This window comes from Lissotriton vulgaris, chromosome 5, assembly GCF_964263255.1.
Source record: "Lissotriton vulgaris chromosome 5, aLisVul1.2, whole genome shotgun sequence".
NCBI lineage: Eukaryota > Metazoa > Chordata > Amphibia > Caudata > Salamandridae > Lissotriton > Lissotriton vulgaris.
Genome location: NC_141693.1, coordinates 219,746,026 through 219,761,260, shown reverse-complemented (window position 1 = coordinate 219,761,260; position 15,235 = coordinate 219,746,026). Strand labels below are relative to the sequence as shown.

The 15,235-nt window shown below is 48.1% G+C and overlaps 1 protein-coding gene across 1 annotated transcript in view; it reads left to right on the top strand.

Annotated features, from left to right (window-relative positions):
- The window catches only part of RNF183 (ring finger protein 183), a 113,373-nt gene that overhangs the window by 78,279 nt on the left and 19,859 nt on the right, over nucleotides 1-15,235 (top strand). The gene's annotated exons all lie outside the window — the stretch shown is intronic.

The window sequence follows — 15,235 nt, the reverse complement described above, 5'->3', positions numbered from 1 at the left end:
AGCAGGGCAGCAACTTTGCTTGGTGTCCTGTTGCATGAACTTTTAGTAAATATTCCCCCTAAATCGATATCCTTCTCCTGATTTTTGGGAACAGCGTAGGGGGAGCAAATATAATCTGGTATAGATGTTTAGGAGACTCAATTGAAGCACTATGTACGCTGACTAAAAAGGGCATGCATTAGGAACAAAAATTACAAAGTGATATGGCTAGAACATTGCTTCTTCTTTTAGAAATAAAACCACATTCAAAACCACTCCAACCTTCCTATTAAAATTTCAATTTTTGTATATTTTCTTGTTGCTGTATGTTTCTGTATTGTTTTGAGATTCAGATGGTAAAAGATGCTTAGGATGTGTTCCTTGGTTTCTAGTAACAAACATTTGCAATGCAATAGGTCTCGCATTGGTGAGCGTTTGAGCTATTGGCATTGTAAATACCAATGCCTTTTATTTATGCATTTTACAAACCCGCAAGAGGTGCATAAACACACACTTTGTACTTATAATTGTTGTTCACGAGAAGCAACGCTGGCAGTAACTATGCCAGCCTTGCTTTTCATAAGCAAGGACTATCAGTACTAAGAGCGTGTTTATGGCAGCGCTTGCACCTTTTCCAAACACATAAATGAAAGGTATTGTCATTTACAATGCAAATAGCTCAAACTCTATCAAATGCGAGACCTACTATATTGCAAATGCTTGTTATAACTGCTACAGAGCTCAGAAACTGCCCCTAAGTGGTGCCAAAAGGGCCAGTTTTCTCAAGCAGCCGGCGTAATTTATACTTCACCAATACAAGAAATGCAAGACACTAGGCAAATTATTTCACTCTCTAAACAAAACTGCCAATATGCAAAACAAGCATTTGCAATGCAATGGTCTCGGCATCATTAAAGGTAGAGCTATTGGCATTGCTCATGACATTTTTTTTCTTTAAATCAAAAATAAAACTCTGCCCTCACCACTCTGCACTCACCACTCTGCACTCACCACCACTCTGCACTCACCACCACTCTGCACTCACCACCACTCTGCACTCACCACTCTGCACTCACCACTCTGCACTCACCACTCTGCACTCACCACCACTCTGCACTCACCACCACTCTGCACTCACCACCACTCTGCACTCACCTGCACTCTGCACTCACCACTCTGCACTCACCACTCTGCACTCACCACTCTGCACTCACCACTCTCCACTCACCACTCTCCACTCACCACTCTCCACTCACCACTCACCACTCTGCACTCACCACTCACCACTCTGCACTCACCACTCTGCACCACTCACCACTCTGCACCACTCACCACTCTGCACCACTCACCACTCTGCCCTTGCAGAGCGGAGCAGCGTTGTTGCTAAAGGGAGCACTCCTGCCACGGGGTGCAATGCTGCAGGCAGTCTCGTGCCGTGAGGGAAACGGCCACACGGAACAGAGGAATATCGCCGCCGTGAGGGAAACGGCCAGGGGAAACTACATCCCCCAGAAGCCCCGGGAGGTCGCCGAGGGTGACGCGCTACAAGCGCCAGCCGCCGCCTACTTCTGCCGCGGGGCCCCACGCACCGCGGGACGCCCTTGCAGAGCGGAGCAGCGTTGTTGCTAAAGGGAGCACTCCTGCCACGGGGTGCATTGCTGCAGGCAGTCTCGTGCCGTGAGGGAAACGGCCACACGGAACAGAGGAAAATCGCCGCCGTGAGGGAAACGGCCAGGGGAAACTACATCCCCCAGAAGCCCCGGGAGGTCGCTGAGGGTGACGCGCTACAAGCGCCAGCCGCCGCCTACTTCTGCCGCGGGGCCCCACGCACCGCGGGACGCCCTTGCAGAGCGGAGCAGCGTTGTTGCTAAAGGGAGCACTCCTGCCACGGGGTGCATTGCTGCAGGCAGTCTCGTGCCGTGAGGGAAACGGCCACACGGAACAGAGGAATATCGCCGCCGTGAGGGAAACGGCCAGGGGAAACTACATCCCCCAGAAGCCCCGGGAGGTCGCCGAGGGTGACGCGCTACAAGCGCCAGCCGCCGCCTACTTCTGCCGCGGGGCCCCACGCACCGCGGGACGCCCTTGCAGAGCGGAGCAGCGTTGTTGCTAAAGGGAGCACTCCTGCCACGGGGTGCATTGCTGCAGGCAGTCTCGTGCCGTGAGGGAAACGGCCACACGGAACAGAGGAATATCGCCGCCGTGAGGGAAACGGCCAGGGGAAACTACATCCCCCAGAAGCCCCGGGAGGTCGCCGAGGGTGACGCGCTACAAGCGCCAGCCGCCGCCTACTTCTGCCGCGGGGCCCCACGCACCGCGGGACGCCCTTGCAGAGCGGAGCAGCGTTGTTGCTAAAGGGAGCACTCCTGCCACGGGGTGCATTGCTGCAGGCAGTCTCGTGCCGTGAGGGAAACGGCCACACGGAACAGAGGAAAATCGCCGCCGTGAGGGAAACGGCCAGGGGAAACTACATCCCCCAGAAGCCCCGGGAGGTCGCCGAGGGTGACGCGCTACAAGCGCCAGCCGCCGCCTACTTCTGCCGCGGGGCCCCACGCACCGCGGGACGCCCTTGCAGAGCGGAGCAGCGTTGTTGCTAAAGGGAGCACTCCTGCCACGGGGTGCATTGCTGCAGGCAGTCTCGTGCCGTGAGGGAAACGGCCACACGGAACAGAGGAAAATCGCCGCCGTGAGGGAAACGGCCAGGGGAAACTACATCCCCCAGAAGCCCCGGGAGGTCGCCGAGGGTGACGCGCTACAAGCGCCAGCCGCCGCCTACTTCTGCCGCGGGGCCCCACGCACCGCGGGACGCGCGCGGTCGGCGCCGGGAGAAGCCCGGGACAAGGGCGGGCAGTCTACGGCAGTCCACGGCAAGACCAGGCAGGGCTGGGCCACCCACCATACATCTCCTGCAAACATGGGTAAGCGGAAAAGCGGAGCTACCGCAGACGATGACGGGAAAAAGGCTAAAGTGGCTAAACAATCTGACTCCATCCTGTCCTACCTTACTTCTGCGGTGGGGGCTTTAACTAAAGAAATTGCCACAGCACAGCAAGAACTGGGTCTAATAGCTAAGTCCCCTTCCTCAGCTATATTACCCGAAGCACAAGCCATTCCTTTAGAGCCTGATGTCATCATAACAAAACCCATTACTGCTACTGTTTCCACTCTACCTCAAGCTTGCGCATCCCAAACTTTGCTCCCCACTGTGAGTCTGGACCCTTTGGGAATTTCAAAATCTTCCTCGAAAAAACGTAAGAAGAGGGAGGCCCCTCCTCGAGTCACTCATGGGACGGAGGAGTCCCTGAAGGACCTTATTGAGGCTCTTTTCGAGGAAAGGATTGAACCCCTTTTAGTGGGAATTGCAAAGGACATAGTAGACACTATGAACACATGTCTCGAAGGCTTGCTAAAAAAATGTGTCTTGATAGATGATATAGCAAAAAAACTTGATAGCTTGCATCTTGGCGATAAAAAGGTCGTAGATTGTCACAGAGCACAGCAGTTACCATTACCACTTCCTGAGGTCACTTCCGAGCCCATGGAATCAGACATAGTAGGCTTACAGGTTCCCCAACCACCCATACCTATTACCCGACAGGAGGTCCCCTCAACATCAGGGGGAACTAATTACTTGGGAAGCAAGATTCATCTAAATCTGCCCCCTGCGGTAGTACCCTATGTAGCTGTTTTTCTAGGGGTGACCCCGCTAAGGCAAGGCGAGGAGGAGTCAACTCCCGCACTTATAAGAAAAGCAAAAAAATGGTGCGATGATCTAAGTAGCGGTGACTCAAACACATCCTCTAGCATCATAGCCGCAAGAAGGGTAGGATGGGTGGGAAAACGGGCTAAAAATGTGAAAGGTGACTGTGTGGTGATAAACTTCAATAACGACCATTGCCCGAGTACTCTGTTCTGGGATGGATCATATATTAAGGAAAGCGACAGTCTCAGGGCAGTTCCATTAGGCTTTTTTTTACCCCCCACAGCCCCACTTTAATTCACACAGGATGCCCCCCCAAATATGGTCCCAGCAGCTAATGGGTGGCAAACTGTAACTAGGAAAGCGAGTCGAAATTCATCAACGTACCACAACACAGGCCCTATTATGGATCTGGTTAATCGTTTTAATCCTTTAAGTGATTTGAACACTAACGATTGACTACCCATACCCCTAACACCACCTATAATAGCCATGCCTGAGAGGGTAACTTCCCTACCATGTACATTTATGACCTGGAACGTTGCAGGAATAAGAGCTAAAAGATCGGACCCTACTTGGATACAATACATTTCTAAACATAAGGTCATAGCTCTGCAAGAAACGTGGAACACTTCACTTTCCTTTTCCCTAGATGGCTTCCTAAGTTTCATAATACCCGCTAGTACCAGTAACGCGGGGAGAGCAAAAGGGGGGCTTATTACATTTTTCTCTTTAGACCTAGCAGGAACTTTTAATCTACTGAATTCTGGTTCCCCAAACATTCTAGCAATAGAATGGACAGTCTCCCCAAGCTGTATCATACTAGTAATTAATTTTTACAACGCCTGGGGTGGACCAAATGAATTTGAACATGTGCATTGTTTGGAGAACTTGATAAATAAATACAGTCAAAATTCACATACTCCTTTCGATATTTTTTTAATGGGTGATTTTAATAGCCACAAATGTCAATTGCCCTGTCAATCACTAGATGCAGATTCTCCTGCCGGAGTCTGCATTCCTCACTTTGAACACACCAAAATGGGGGAGTCACTTGACCTATTGTGTGCAAATTTTAACATATACGAATCATACAAATCTGCTTCTAATGAGAAGGTCCCCACCTTTAAAGCTACAACTAAGGGGACGATAATTGATTACATATTTATGTCTGTAGGCTTAATCTCAAAGACAAGTGACTATAAAGTTACTGTCTCACCCCATAGTGACCATAACCCTCTGTCAACTGCAATACACTGGAGTGACTTATGGCGCAGACAGGTGGATCAGCCCCGGGTTTGCGCCTTGGCGGTGCCCAGTGATCAGGGCAGACGGCTCAGATGGGGTATGGCCATGGAGGAACGGTTTATGGAAACCTTACTTCCCAAAATTGAGGGACCGATAGAAACTTGTCTAGACCAAACTGCCTCGAACCTTCAGGTTGTCGCAGCTTTTAATTGTATCTGTGCACAAACCGTCAGGGATCTTACAAAACCCAAATCTAAGTACCCCACAAAGCCCCACAAATGGTTTGATAGCAAATGCTCAAGGGCACATAGAGAATTGAAACTGGCCCTTAAGGCCAAGGAAAGGGATAAAGAATTAATCTCTCATCTGAGACGGGCCTATAAAGCCAATGTGAGGGCAAGGAAAAATGAGATCAAGAACAATGCATGGAATGATCTACTCAATGTAGATGTTCTAAAAAATAGTAAACAGTTCTGGGAAATCATTAACCACTCCTTTTTTACAGGGGAGAACAATCTGAACACAGACTGTGTAATTCCCGACGAGAGATGGGTACAGCATTTTAGCAATATTTATGGGGGTGAACCATTAGTCTGCCCAAGTACTACTGAGGTGGCTCACTGTGCAGCCACAGTGGTTTTTACGGAAGAGCAGGTCCTTAAAGCCATTATGGATACCACAAAAAATAAGGCACCAGGCCCTGACGGTGTCCCGGCAGACTTTTTTAAATATTGCCCAGTACTCTGGAGTAAAGTACTGACCAGAGTGTTCAGAGCAGCAGCCGAAGGATCCCTACCTCAAACTTGGGCAACATCCATAATAGTTCCCATCTTTAAGAAGGGAAATCGGGAGGACCCCGGGTGTTATCGCCCAATTTCCCTTATCGACTCTACTTTTAAAATCTTAGGTAGAGTCCTTTTGGTCCAACTAAGGGAAAATTTAGAACTGAATGGGGGACTCTCGAACATTCAATACGGCTTTCGTGAGAATAGGGGGACATTGGAACAATGTTCCAATCTCCACCTTCTAGTCTCCAGGTACACGGTGGCCGGGGAGGGGTCAGTTTACTTGGCCTTTATGGACCTCTCCTCGGCCTTCGACCTGGTGAATAGGAGTAAGTTATGGACTATTCTACTAGAGCTAGGCATAGAGGAGCCCTTGGTGGCATTTATGGCAAGGTTACACCAAGATCTCAAGGCAAAAATAAGAGTCACCAGGGACGGAAGGTGCACGGAAAGTTTTAAATCTGAAAAAGGGGTCCGCCAGGGTTGCATCCTGGCCCCCCTTCTTTTTACTATTTATATAAATGGTCTGGGGAAACACCTAGAAACAGGATTGGCTGATGTTCCCCATGTAGGAGGTGCTCAGATCCCAGCCCTCCTATACGCGGACGACGCCGTCCTGATAGCACGAACAGGGATTAGCCTACAGATTCTTCTGGACCGCTTTGGTTCCTTTATGGAGAATCTAGACTTGAAAATCAACGTCCCCAAGTCCCACACTATGATTATTGGTCGTAAAGTAAATATGTTGCAGAAAAAATCTTTTATTTGCAAAGGGGAGATTCTTTCTAGGGTTCCAGTCTTTCCTTACCTGGGAGTCCTTTTTGATCAAAGAGGGTCCTGGGCCCCCCAGATCAAAGCAAAAAGTCTTAGCTTAGCACGATCCTCATCAGCCCTGCTGGCCTTTACAAAAAGATTGGGAGCCAAACCAATGGAGGCGGTGATTAAAATATACAACAGTAAGTGCGTTCCAATCGCTATGTATGGATCTGCGATTTGGGGTTATGCAGAGACGGCAAAAATACAGAGGGTAGAAAATGGTATCATTAGGAACATTTTATCTGTCCCTGACTCCACACCCACCTTCTCTATCCATGAGGAAATAGGTTTACCATACATCTCTGATAAACTAAAATTAGCCCCCCTCCTTTTCTGGGCCAAAACATAATTGAACCCCGAGCTGACGCTAAACCATGCCATCCTTAAGGACGTCATTGCAAGGGATAACGCCATGAGAATTCCCTGGCTAAAATATATTAAATCTACTTTACTAATGCTGGGGAGACCGGAACTTTTTAACGACCCATCCAACATCAGGAGGGAGGATGTCAGATTGATTAAGCAGATGTTTCTGGAGAGGGTTTGTATGGATAGAGAAGATTTGGAATTGAGGAAACCCATGGTGAGGGCACATATTGTTTTAACGACTTCGCCCACCATGGAACCCTATCTAAAAATCGTGACTAATCCTCTTCATAGACTCCTACTAACTAAATTCAGGATGAACTTAATCCATTACTCTCTAGGAAATTTTCCGGTGTGGTCAAAACCTGATGATGGTCCGCCATGCGGATGTGATCAATTTTCAGTTCAAGACACCCTTCATTTTATATTTTTTTGTGATTTTTATAGCAGTGAAAGGAAAAAATATCTATTCCCTGTCTTGAAAGCGGCGGGCTTTACTCAAATAAGGCCAGCCTTAATCTTCCTCCAAATGTTAGCAGATACTTACACCATGTTTAGTGTTGCTTGCTATCTAACCGCTGCATTTAGATCTAGGAAGAAAAGACTACCCCAGACAGACCTGTTTTAACTCAAATTTGTTTTTAAAGGAAACATTTTAATATTTGTAAATAGATTTGTACTTTTGTGTAACAATCTGATGAAATGTAATCATTAAGCAGAAAACTTTTTTGTAATGAGATCGAGTGATGTTTTAAAAAAAAAAAAATTGTATTTGTGTTTGCTTTATGTCTTTTATGATTTTAACAAAAATCGAATAAAGAGTATTTTGACTGACTGACTGACACTCACCACTCTGCACCACTCACCACTCTGCACCACTCACCACTCTGCACCACTCACCACTCTGCACCACTCACCACTCTGCACTCACCACTCTGCACCACTCACCACTCTGCACCACTCACCACTCTGCACCACTCACCACTCTGCACCACTCACCACTCACCACTCTGCACTCACCACTCTGCACTCACCACTCTGCACTCACCACTCTGCACTCACCACTCTGCACTCACCGCACTCACCACCACTCTGCACTCACCACCACTCTGCACTCACCACCACTCTGCACTCACCACCACTCTGCACTCACCACCACTCTGCACTCACCACCACTCTGCACTCACCACCACTCTGCACTCACCACCACTCTGCCCTCACCACTCTGCCCTCACCACTCTGCACTCACCACTCTGCACTCACCACTCTGCACTCACCACTCTGCACTCACCACTCTGCACTCACCACTCTGCACTCACCACTCTGCACCACTCACCACTCTGCACTCACCACTCTCACCACTCTGCACCACTCACCACTCTGCACTCACCCTCACCACTCTGCACTCACCCTCACCACTCTGCACTCACCCTCACCACTCTGCACTCACCACTCTGCACTCACCCTCACCACTCTGCACTCACCCTCACCACTCTGCACTCACCACTCTGCACTCACCACTCTGCACTCACCACTCTGCACTCACCACTATGCACTCACCCTCACCACTCTGCACTCACCACCACTCTGCACTCACCACTCTGCACTCACCACTCTGCACTCACCACTCTGCACTCACCACTCTGCACTCACCACTCTCACCACTCTGCACCACTCACCACTCTGCACTCACCACTCTCACCACTCTGCACCACTCACCACTCTGCACTCACCCTCACCACTCTGCACTCACCCTCACCACTCTGCACTCACCCTCACCACTCTGCACTCACCACTCTGCACTCACCACTCTGCACTCACCACTCTGCACTCACCACTCTGCACTCACCACTCTGCACTCACCACTCTGCACTCACCACTCTGCACCACTCTCACCACTCTGCACCACTCACCACTCTGCACTCACCCTCACCACTCTGCACTCACCCTCACCACTCTGCACTCACCCTCACCACTCTGCACTCACCCTCACCACTCTGCACTCACCACTCTGCACTCACCACTCTGCACTCACCACTGTGGATGAGTAAAACATCCCTTATGTTAGTGTGAAGAAACCCCACAGGAGGCACCGGCATGTGCGCAGCTCGGAGGGTATAGTTATTAGCTCCTGTGCACTATTTTGATATGGCCGCTAGCATTGTACTCTTATTAGTGTGATCACAACATATAGGCTGTACAATATACTTACAGTGTGAGCTTTAACCTTCAATGCGCACTCCCTCTGTGAGCTCAATTTGGGTGTGTACAACACAGTATCACTGTGTGAACGCAGTGAATAGTTCACGAATGAGGACAATTTTCAGTGTATGTGTACTACACGTGTGTAAATTATCACGAAGTACCTACACCCAGATTTCCTAACTTTTGTTTCTCCGTTGACTAGGGTGGCTAAACCTTTATAAATCAAAAGATGATATGGAGGGGGGGGGTGTATAGTTCACGAAGCATGCACACAAAGACCTGCACTAACACACACCCCAATGACAGAGTGATGATGTGAGCCAATGGCTTGGAGTGGACGGCGTCATCCTTTCCCGTCTGGTGACGAGTGTAGCACTTATAGAACATTTCCAAATCTCTGCTGTAATATTGTTTCCCAAGTTCATCAGTACAAAGCGACAAGAGCCGCAGCGCCTCATAGGAAGAGAGGGGCCAGGACTGCTGAGTCACATCCAGTGCTGGAATGGTATGAAAAACCATACACTGGGTTTCAGTGTGCAGCAGAGAAAAGCGCGTGGATTCTCGCGAGGCAGACTGGTGAAATCAGGGTCTGACAGTCTACAAATACATTTATTTAAAAGAAAATAAATTGGCTGTTCCAGCTTATTCGTTCCCAGAGAGGCTGCGTTTAAAATCTCTCACAGGGTTAAGACACTCGCGGCCGCCCCGGAAGTCAGGCACGGTCGCCTGTGACGGGGGCGGGGCCACGTTCACACCGGAAGAGGAGGCAGGCGGAGTCGTAGCGTCTCGCGGCCCGGGGCTCCTGTGAGCGGTGTAGAGCCCCAGGGCCGCGCCAGCAGGAGGTTGGGCGCCGCGTGCTGAGGTAAGGTAAGTTCCAAAAGGCTGGAGCGCGATTGGTGCACTTGTGTGTGTGTATGCTCGTGTGTGTGTGTGTATGTATGTGTGCGACGGTGACGGCGGGGGAGGGGGAGGGGGGGCCTCGGTGCACTTGTGTGTGTGCGCGCGTGTGTGTATGAGTCAGGGGTGGTGTCTCTGTATGTATGTATGTGCGTGCGTGCATGGGCGCGTGTGTGTGTGTATGCGCATGCGTGTGTGGTGCTTGCGCTTCCCAGGAGACAGGGCCTGGCCACAGCGCGCGTTCCAGTTACAAATCGCCTGGAAGGATGCGCGTGGCCAGGACTGTCTCCTGGGAATGATAGTCGCTGACAAAAGATCTCGGCGGAGACGCGCTTCCGCGCGTTGACGCCGAGACCTAAAAACACAGTACTGCCGATGAAATGTAACAGGATGGAAGACAACACAGGCTACCTTGGAACTGGATATTTAGGTGAGATTTTTACTTGCAACACTTGAAGAAATTACTCTGATTCTGGGGAAATTACTTTATCCCCCTACATACCAAATTGCAAATCTCTGAAATAAGTACTACCAGGATTCCATGGTTGCAATAGTTTAAACAGTGGTCATCTGGTATTGTACGACAAAAAAGCCTAGCATTGGAGTGCCCAGGACAGACAGTTAACACACATAATGGTTGTAAACAACTATGAAGTGAACATTAAAAACAAAGGCAACTAGAGGATGTGGCATAAGGTCCAGAGCTGCAGACTTCGAGTCTCGGCATCGACTTAATCATCATGTAATTTTAGGAAAATTACCTAATGCCCTGTGCCTACCAAAAATGAATGTGTACTTTGGTATTGTAACTGGTGCTTATGTAAAGTGTTCCAATACCTTCGGGTTGAGTTCCGCTATACAAAACTGTAAAAAAAAACTATTCTGGTAAAGCTCCTGGGAAGCTGACACAATTCTGCTAAAACCTATTTGCTCTTAAGGCTCATTTCTCCGACAGAGTCCATAGTTTTTGCAAAACAGACCCATCTTATTCAATCCAACACAACTCCCAGTCACCTGAGTACAGCTCTTGTACAGCTTGGCCTACCTGTCAGAAGGACGACACAGCACTAATGCTGATTGAATCAGTCTGCAGCATGCTGGCTCTGTTTTGTCCAGTTGCCTCCTAGAAGACAAACCCTGGAGTAATGTTTGCTTCACAGTTCCAAACAGGTTTGAAGCCTTTATTGAAGGGTTTGCACGGACGAGAGGAGTAAGATGGAGGCTGTGGGGGCAGAGAGCAAAGGAGCCAAGACGATTAGAAGCTAGAAGTGGGGAGAGAGAAACTGGGAGAGAAAATTGAGGAAGTGAGATAGAGAAAGAAGATGGGACTAAAATGAGGCAGCAAGGAGGGGAGAAAACAATCAAAGGAAAACTTGGTGGCAGAAAGGGCAGATGGATATACGAGGTGGTGAGGGATTTAGTGTATAAGAGGGAAAGGGCCAAATGAACCAGAAAGAGGAGGGAGGGAAGGAGAACTGATGAGCAGAGAACGGTGAGGAGCAGGCTGGACGAAGGCGGGATGCACGGTAACACGTTTTCAGTTGGATGAAGAGCACATCGCAACCAATTGTAGGGCAAAGGCTGTGATCAGCTGTTGGATGCACCCATAAAACATGTCGGCAGGACAGTGGGGCGCTGCAGCTGTACCACGGAGCAGCTGTGCCATTTCAAATCAAAGTTTAACAACAGAAAAACATTCTAGCTTAACAAACTCCATCCCGCTAAAACATAATGAAAAGAACAGAAAAATAAACCAGCAAGTGAAAGCGATTGAAAACGAGCAATGGGGCGAAAATACGGATGGGCTGGTCCCAGTCCGATAGCAGAGCCTAAAAATGAAAGAAGGATGAAAGTTGTCCACCTCATAGGGAGCGGTCTCTAAAAGAAAGGCCATTTTAAAATTCTGTACAAATGGAACGTGAGGTTTACAAGATAATAAATGATTTTCTTACAAAATACACAGACAGCATTCATGTTTGTAAACATCCCTTTAGGGATATTGACCTAATATTCCTATTGAGATACATTCTTCAACTTACAATTCATTTACGTAATACCAAATACGGTTTTAGGTGCAGTCCATTTTTAATGTTTAGGATCAAGGCGCATCTCCCAGGAGTTGTGGTGGTTTCCAGACTAGCTCTCCAGTGCTTGGGACGACCATGTCCTGACAGTCACCACCGCCCTAGGACTGGATCAATATGCTCAAGTCCTAGGGGACTGGTCACAAAGCATCGCATTAAGGACTAGAAGAAGACGGAGTGCTCTGAGACACATCGCATAAAGGGTCCGGGTAAGATAATTTGTCCCAAGGGAACCAGGGGAACTATGATGCCTTAACTTCCCATAGAAGGACGGCGAGTCAGAAAGCACACATCATCTTAAAGGACCAAAGAAAGAGGCAGCAGGTTGAAAGGTTCAAGAAAAATATTGCGCAGTTAGGGATCAATCAAATTCATGGGAATTCAAGGAAAAGAGTGCCTTGGAAGGTCAAAGCAACATCACTCTAAGGGGTATAGAATAAAGTACTACTAGCGACCCTGAAAAATAAGCAGCAGTGAAAGCAATCGCTATTGTAAAAACAACAAGCCAGCGAGTGGTGCAGGTGCCACAGCGAGACGTGTGCTTTGAATTATCGCACCCGTGTCTGGGCACGATAATTGAAACCACATGGCGGCGGTGCACGAAATAGACACCAATAGGCCATGGGCGGAGTAATGCGCCCGCCTTTGGCCAATTGCGTGCTGTCTTTGATAAAAAGACGCACGCAAAGGCCAATAGCGTGGGCCAAAAGGAAAAGCACACGCACAAGCGTGTGCGATTCCTAGGTCAGTTTTCAAACCCCCCTACATGAGGTCTCTCGCTGCGCGAGCAATGCTGTGCACTGCAATGCTAGGAGCGAGACCTAAAAAGCAGTAAACGGCAGTCCACAGAAGTCAAAAAATTAGGAACCGCTATTATACAATAATACCTAAATTAATTTAGAGAAGTCTTAACCCAGGTGATGATGACGCTCAGATTTTTTTTTTTTTTATGTAGTAAACCTGAGAAGGTGGAGGGGAAGGTAATACTCAATTTGCAACTGATTAACGTAGAATGCTCCTATTCCAAAAGAATAACTGCATTTATGCAACACTTCACCTAACCCAGAGAACCAAATATACTAGCATTTGCTCAACGCAATAAGACCACTTGCTGCATCAAATGGAGAGAGCAGGAGTGAGCTATATGTACTAAGATATGACTCATTCCTGCTCACTCTTTCTGCGCTGGTGTACATAGTGCAGCCTAGTGCCAATGAAGGCACCCTTGTGCCGCGTTGCAAAGGTTTGTGCGGTACAGACAAGATTGTTTTTGTGCCGGAAGATCACCTTCCTATACAAACACGATCCTGAGACATTTTCATCTTTCAGCGTGCAATGCAGAATGCAGAATACGAAAATAAAGGAAATAACAAGGAGAAATAAACATATTTCTCCTCACTGTGACTATGTTGGGATGACGTTACCTTTTGACGCATTCCCAGGTTTACTTTTCTTAGTAAGTCTGGGAATGGCCCAAAATCTGTGGGTGGATGCATGGGAAACCCCTTGCTTCTCCCATGAAACGCCTTCCCAGCACAGGGTAATGCAAGGCAGTGACTTGCGCTGTCTTGCGTTACCCTTGATTTACTAAGCCAGGCAGAGCCACACACGGTGGCTTTTCGGGACTTAGTAGATGTCACTGAAGCCCTTGCATTGCCTTGCGTGACACAATGACCATACAAGAGATTCATACATCTGTGCCCAAGTGTTGAGTGACTAATGCTTTGAGTGTGTGAGTACTGCACCAGTGTATACATTGTCCACACCCCACTGGCATTGAGATCTCGCTCACAGTTATTAAATGTTTCAGCTATCACCATGTAATTGTCTTCTAATCCCGGTACTGTAGAGTTCTCTGTTCTATTGTTTGTATGTTACCTGCCCCAGTGGAGTTGCCTTCCTTCTCCCTCTGTACCGTTCAATTCTTTTTAGCTTGTTCAGTTCTTCCTTGATCACGTCCAGGTCGCCCTATCATAGAAAGTGTTCATACTTACAACTTGCGAACAACATGCGGGTAACGCAGTATGTGAAGTGGTCATTTACTACTGGGTTACATAACAAACAAAAACTGAAGGATGAGCCACCAGGGTGAGCTCTTACCAATGGAGAAGTGAACGTTCCTTTTTCCTCTCAAACCTCGTGCCTGAAACCGTCTTTCCATCTGGACAAAGAAATGGAGTCCCAGCTGAGACCCTTGGAATTCCGAGTGGGATCTGGCCATCCGTGGTTTCTCCCTCTGCAGAGCAGGACCCTTGCAGTAGTGGGCTTTAACTAAAGGACAACACTGGCAGGAACTAGTAGTGTTTATTAATTATTGCAAGAAAAGACCAGCTCTGCCTCTGGTTCACAATGTGTGTGTTCTTCAGGTGTGTTTAGTAGGCAGATCTCCCAAACCCATCATAATGTCCATACTTTGAATGGAAGTCAGTCACTTTTTCTTCTCTTAAACAAGGAGTTTTGGCCCCAAAATTCCTTTGTGTTCTAGGCTAGAATCTGGGTGGTCTCTGTCTCTTCCAAGGGTAGGATAGCAGAATCTTTGACCTCGAGCAGATCTCTCATTGCTTAGACGGGTGAATTTGTTCAGTTGATTGACACAGGACAGAGAGAACGAGAACAGCCAGATGGGCCCTTGCAGGTAAAAGCGTTGGAGGGGTGGATTAAATAAATAATGAATTTTCCCTCGTTGTAGTCTGTCAAAATGCCCAGCCACCCCCCCCCCCCCCTAACCTGGCCCCACCCCCCACGCCACTCTTACCTGTACATGCCACGGCTGGCGAGTAGAGTGCTTTTCCTTGCAGACTTTATCTTTTGCTCTTTGACCGGTGTGACGGAGCATCATGGAGTGGAGGTAATGATTGCTGACCATGTCCTACAAATGGAAGGGTCATATACTGCTCATTTCCAATGGTGAATGAGGTTTACTTCTCACAGTAAGAGCTCAGACCCTCTGTGCACTGGTTGACTGAACAGCTAGAATATGTTTTTAGCCACTCTGAATGCACCATGAGAAATTTCAAAAAAGGCATTTATGTTGTTTTAATTAAAAAAGTTTCAGGGTCTTCACCTGTAAATTAGAAAATGTGATTTATTTCGTAGGTGTTGATCCTACTTGACCTTTGTTCTTTTATTTATTTATTTTTTAGTCCTCATTGCAC